Consider the following 7014-nt stretch of genomic DNA (forward strand, 5'->3'; position numbering starts at 1 on the left):
ATTTGTTCTTTTTGCTTAGTCTTGCTTTGGTTATGCAGGCTCCTTTTTGGTTCCATATGAATTTTAGAATTGTTTTTTTTTTTTTTCTAATTCTTTGAAGGATGATGGTGGTATTTTGATGGGAATTGCACTGAATTTGTAGATTGCTTTTGGCAGTGTGATCATTTTCACAATATTGATTCTACCCATCCAAGAGCAAGGGATGTGTTTCCATTTCCATTTGTTTGTGTTGTCTATGATTTCTCTCAGCAGTATTTTATAGTTTTCCTTGTAGAGGTCTTTCACCTCCTTGGTTAGGTATATTCCTAAGTTTTCTGTTTGTTTGTTTTTGCAGCTATTGTAAAAGGGGTTGAGTTCTTGATTTGATTCTCATCTTGGTTGCTGTCAATATATAGGAGAGTTACTCATTTGTGTACATTAATTTTGTATCCTGAAGTTTTGCTGAATTCATTTATCAGTTCTAGGAGTTTTTTGGAGAAATCTTTAGGGTTTTCTAGGTATAGGATCATATCATCAGCAAACAGCAACACTTTAACTTCCTCTTTACTGATTTGGATGCCCTTTATTTCTTTCTCTTGTCTAATTGCTCTGGCTAGGACATCCAGTAATATGTTGAATAGAAGTGATGAGAGTGGGCATCCTTGTCTTATTCTAGTTCGCAGAGGGAATGCTTGCAACTTTTCCCCATTCAGTATTATGTTGGCTGTGGGCTTGTCACAGATGGTTTTTATTACATTGAGGTATATCCCTTTGTATGCTGATTTTGCTGAGGGTTTTAATCATGAAGGCGATGCTGGATTTTGTCAAATGATTTTTCTGCATCTGTTGAGATGATCATGTGATTTTTGTTTTTAATTCTGTTTATGTGGCATATCACATTTATTGACTTGTGTATGTTAAACCATCCCTATATCCCTGATATGAAACCTACTTGATCATGGTGGATTATATTTTTGATACATTGTTGGATTCAGTTAACCAGTATTTTGTTAAGAATTTTTGCATCTATGTTCATCAGGGATATTGATCTGTAGTTTTCTTTTTTGTTATGTACCTTCCTGGTTTTGGTATTAGGGTGATACTGGCTTCATAGAATGATTTATGGAGGATTCCCTCTGTCTCTTTCTGAGACAGTATTCCACATCTTGTGGAATACTGTCAATACAATTGGTACCAATTCTTCTTTGAACGTCTGGTAGAATTCAACTGTGAATCCATCTGGTCCTGAACATTTTCTGTTGGTAATTTTTTTTATTATCATTTCAATCTCGCTGCTTGTTATTGGTCTCTTCAGGGTATCTAATTCTTCCTGATTTAATCTGGGAGGGTTGTATCTTTCCAGGAATTTATCTGTCTCCTCTAGGTTTTCTAGTTTATGCATGTAAAGGTGTTCACAGTAGCCTTGAATGATCATTTGTATTTCTGTGGTGTCAGTTGTAACATCTCCCATTCTATTTCTAATTGGGCTTATTTGGATTTCCTCTCTTCTTTTTCTGGTTAATGTTACTAACGGTCTATCAATTTTATTTATCTTTTCACTTTTTCTTTCATTTATCTTTAGTATTTTTTGTTTGTTTCAATTTCATTTAGTTCTGCTTTGATCTTGGCTATTTTTTTTCTTCTGCTGGGTTTGGGTTTGGTTTGTTCTTGTTTCTCTGGTTCCTTGAGGTGTGAACTTAGATTGTCTTTACTCTTTCAAACTTTTTGATGTACACATTTAGGGCTATGAACTTTCCTCTTACATTGCCTTTGCTGTATCTCAGAGGTTTCGATAGGTTGTGTCACCATTATCATTCAGTTTGAAGAATTTTAAAATTTCCTTCTTGATTACATTGTTGATCCAATAATCATTCAGGAGCAGGTTATTTGATTTCCATATATTTGCATAGTTTTGAAGATTCCTTTTGGAGTTGACTTCCAGTTTTATTCCACTGTGATCTAAGAGAGTACTTGGTGTAATTTCAGTTTTCTTAAATTTATTGATTCTTGTCCTGTGGGCTATCATCTTGGAGAAAATTCTATGTGCTGATGAATGTAAGGTGTATTCTGTGGTTATTGGGTAGAAGGTTCAGCAAACATCTGTTAAACCCACTTGTTCCAGGGTATAGTTTAAGTTCGTTGTTTCTTTGTTGACTTTCTGTCTTGATGACCTGTCTAGTGCTGTCAGTGGAGTATCGAAGTCCCCCACTAAAACGTATTGAGGTCTATCTCATTTCTTATGTCTAGTAGTAATTGTTTTAAAAATTTGGGAGCTCCAGTGTTAGGTGTATATATATTTAAGATTGTGATGTTTTCCTGTTGGACAAGGTTTTTGTCGTTATATAATGTCCCTCTTTGTCTTTTTAACTGTTGTTGCTTTAAAGTTTGTTTTGTCTGAAATGAGAATAGCTACTCCTGCTTGCTTTTGATGTTCATTTGCATGGAATGTCTTTTTCTACTCCTTTACCTTAAGTTTATGTGAGTCCTTATGGGTTAGGTGAGTCTCTTGAAGGCAGCAGATGGTTGATTACTTCTTATCCATTCTGCAGTTCTGTATCTTTTAAGTGGAGCATTTAGGCATTTTCATTCAATGTTAGTATTGAGACATGAGATACTGTTGCATTCATCATTCTATTTGTTGCTCATATAACTTGGTATTTTGGGTGTTTTTAAATTGTATTTTTGTTTTATAAGTCCTGTGAGATTTATACTTTATTTTTTAAAATTTATTTATTTATTTATTTATTTTTTGAGACAGAGTATCCTCTGTCACAGGCTGGAGTGCAGTGGCATCATCTCGGTGCACTGCAACCTCCACCTTCCAGGCTCATGTGATTCTCCTGCCTCAGCCTCCTGAGTAGCAGGGATAACAGGTACCCACCACAATGCCCGGCTAATTTTTTTTTTTGTATTTTTAGTAGAGACAGGGTTTTGCCATGTTGGCCAGGCTGGTCTCGAACTCCTGACCTTGGTTGATCTGCTCACCTTGGCCTCCCAAAGTGCTGGGATTACAGGTGTGAACCACCATGCCAAATTTCATTTGTAAATTATCATACAGTAAAATTGAGTTTTTTGTGTGTAGAGGTCCATGAAATCAGGAACTGTTCTGTATCCTAATTGTGGTTGTGGTTATGTAACCACAGATCCAATTGTTTTGTAATCAGAATACAGAACAGTTTCACTGATTAAAAAACTGCCTTTATAGTTACACCTCACCTCACTCCAATCCCTAGCAACCATTGATCTTTCCTCCAACATTATAGTTTTGTCTTGTCAAGAATGACATGTAAATGAAATTAAACAGTATGTAATTTTTGGAGACTGATGCTTTCCACTCAGCATAGTAACCTTATCTAAGTGTTTGTGTATAGGCCTTTGTGTTAATTTATGTTTTCAATTACTTAGGGTAAATACCCAGAGGTGAAATTACTAGGTTATTTGCTAAAAGTGTGGTTTCATTCTAAGAAATTGCCACAATGTTTTCCTGAGTGGTGAAGGCACCACGTCTCCTTCATAGTAGGAATGTATGAGAGTTCTAGTTGCTCTGCATTCCATTCAGTATTTGGTATTCTGTGTGCGTGTGTGTATACGTGTATATATACAGATATACATAGGTGTATATATATGTATACACACACATACACATACATAGATGTATATGTATACACACACACATATAACCATTCAAATAGGTGTGCAGTGGTCTCTCATCATGGTTTTAATTTGCATTTCCCAAATGGCTAATGATACTGGCATTGATATTAACCTTTAATCCTGAATTTCCAAGTTTCCCTCTACTTGCTTAGTAAATATTTGTAGAGCAAATCTACTAGCAACAAATCCTCTTAGTTTTCTTTCATCTGAAAATGTACTTATTCCATTTAAATTCCTGAAAGACATTTTTGCTGGATATATAATTCTGGATTGGTAGTATTCCTGTTTTCTTTGTTATCTCAAATATACTATTCAGCCAATTCAATAAGTTTTTATTTTCAGTCATTATATTTTTCAGTTTAAGATTTTTCACTTCCTTCTTCATTGCTTCTGTTTCTTGCATGAAACTTTGTATTTTTCCATTTGTTTCAAGAGTGTTTATGATTGCTTGTTGGGTCATATGATAGCTGTTTTAAAGTTTTTACGATATAATTCTAAGATCTTTCATCTGGGGCCATCTTTTCCCATACAAGTTGTCCTTTTTTGGTAGGACAAGTAATATTTAATCATATCCTGAATATTTTAATATTATGTTATGAGATTCTGGGTCTTCTTTAAATCCTATAGAAAGGGCTGATATTTTGTTTTAGTTGACAGTTAACCTGGGGAGGCTCAGATAACAAGATGTAACCAACCTTCTGTGGGTATTGATTCCAGTGTTAATTCAAGTTTCAAAGTTTCTGCAATACTACTAAGGTTTTTCCTGTGTGTGAGCTCCTCACTGGTCAATCTGGGATATCGGTAGTATTCTATCTGAGATACTCTTACTAATCAAAATCAGATTCATGGATGAGCAGCTCAGGAGTAAGCCCAGAAGTTCCCAAGCCCTTTGCTCCCCACATGTCCCCCATTACATTCTGGTTTTCTGGGGCTCCCTTTTCCAGACCTCTGCCCCTGAAGCTGGGACTTGAATTATCCTGCTCTCCTGCACACTTCTGTGAGTGTCCTTGCATCTGGGTCAAATAGGAAAACAGAAGCATAGGAAAGTCAAGGTGAAACTATTTTAAAATCAATTCCGTCTTAAAACTAGCAAGGACATTCCTTGTCAGTCACCACTGGTAGTCACAAGATGTTTACAGTAAGGAAGCAGTTCAGTAATGCCTGCAAGGACAAATTCTTACAAGAGCAGAATGTCCAGATGCCCTGATATTGCATAACAATATATGCTTTTAAGATAGTTATAGCCATGCTTTGATGTACTTACGCACTAAAATGCTAAGAACAATGTTCTTTCAGTCAGCTCAACAAAGCATTAAATTTTGTCATATTTACATTAAGGAACCAGTTCAGTAATCCCTGCAAGGACAAACTCTTACAACAGCAGAATGTCCAGATGTCCTGATACTGCACAATATATGTTTTTAAGATAGTTATCGTCATGCTTTGATATACTTATGCACTAAAATGCTATGAATATCTTTCTTTCAATCAATTCAACAAAGTACTAAATTTTGTCATGACCACACACCTGCATGCAGACACAAGTAGCTTAGCTTTTATATAGATAAGACCCCTATATGAGAAGGGTTTAAAACAGATGGCACATTCCTCCTCTTGCTTTCTGAAGACACCCAATTGTGCATCTGAGTAACTTTCAATAAACTATCTCTTCTCACTGCACTCTGTGACGTGTCTTGAATTTTGAATTCCTTCCTGTGTGAGATCCAAGAACCCTCTCTTGGGATCTGGATCGGGACCTCTTTTTCTGGCATCAAAATGACATGAGGACCAAGAGGTTTTGCCCCCATCCTCCTAGATTTACAAGTCCTCCATTAAGAGAAGAAGGTTCTTTTTCCTCCAAGGTTTGGCTCCTGCAGATTCCTGTTGCATTACAACCTCTACCATGGCTGCCACTGTCAAGAGATTGCCTAAAGGTGGGGAAGTAAGAAAACAGAGAGAAGAAAAACAAATGGAATTTCTCTCTCTTTCCCATTCTCTAAGGTAGAATTTTAATGCCACTTCTGGAGCTCTCTCTGTCTGGATCCATGATTACTTGGGGTTTCAGGCTGTGTTGAATTAATACCAGGGGATCCGGTTCCGCCCGCACCTCTCCCTCCACACCTCCCTGCAAGCAGAGGGAGCCGGCTCCAGCCTCAGCCAGCCCGGAGAGGGGCTCCTACAGTGCAGCGGCGGGCTGAAGGGGTCCTCAAGCGCACCCAAGCCGAGGAGGCACCGAGAGTGAGCGAGGGCTGCTAGGCGTTGTCATCTCTCACTGGGTACAAAACGCCTCCTCAAGGCTGGTTACATGCCCCATGCAGATGCTGGCATTTAAAATGTTTTGTTGGCCGGGCATGGTAGCTCATGCCTGTAATCCCAGCACTTTGGGAGGCCGAGGCAGGCAGATCACGAGGTCAGAAGATTGAGACTGTCCTGGCTAACACAGTGAAACCCTGTCTCTACTAAAAAAAAGTACAAAAATTTAGCCAGGTGTGGTGGCAGACACCTGTAGTCACAGCTACTCGGGAGGCTGAGACAGGAGAATGGCAATGAACCTGGGAGGCGGAGCTTGCAGAGAGCTGAGATGGCACCACTGCACTCCAGCCTGGGCGACAGAGTGAGATTTCGTCTCAAATAGTAATAATAATAATAATAAAGAAAATGTTTTGTCTCCCTCAAAGGAAGTTAGCAGTAGTGATACCTCCAGTTTCTGACGCCTTTTAGATATCCTCTTTTGTACTTTAGGGTACCCTTAAAAATTTAAAACTTCAGTTCTCCTTTAAATTTATTCTGAGGCCCTGGTTTCCTGCCACCACAAAATTGGATTATACTTATGCTTTCTGTCACATAAAAGGCCAATAAGTTAATTTCATGGTTTTGTATTTCTCATAATCTCTTCATCTCCTTCTGATCTTTTCCACATACTTCTCCAACACATCTGGAGCTTGGGGGGTTTCTTTCATCTGCATTTTCCAGGCCCTTGTCCTCAGGAGGCAAGGAAAAAGCAGTGTGATTCCTTCCATGCGTTCATAAGCTTGCAAGAGAGACACCAGAGATGAATCATGAAAAACACACCAAAGGAAAGAGAGCACTTCCCAAGACCTAGAAAGGAGTTGAGGTAAGTCATATATTCATAGACCACGACTTTGTCCTCCAGCCCTAAGAATAAAGGTTTTCAACCTTGGCTATGCCTTAGATTTTTAAAAGTACCTACAGTACTCTTAAAAAATGCCTAGCCTGGGCTAGGCATGGCGGCTCACGCCTGTAATCCCAGCACTTTGGGAGGCTGAGGGGGGCGGATCATGAGGTCAGGAGATCGAGACCATCCTGGCAAACATGGTGAAACCCCATCTCTACTAAAAATACAAAAAATAATTAGCTGGG

This window comes from Colobus angolensis, unplaced genomic scaffold, assembly GCF_000951035.1.
Source record: "Colobus angolensis palliatus isolate OR3802 unplaced genomic scaffold, Cang.pa_1.0 Scaffold386, whole genome shotgun sequence".
NCBI lineage: Eukaryota > Metazoa > Chordata > Mammalia > Primates > Cercopithecidae > Colobus > Colobus angolensis.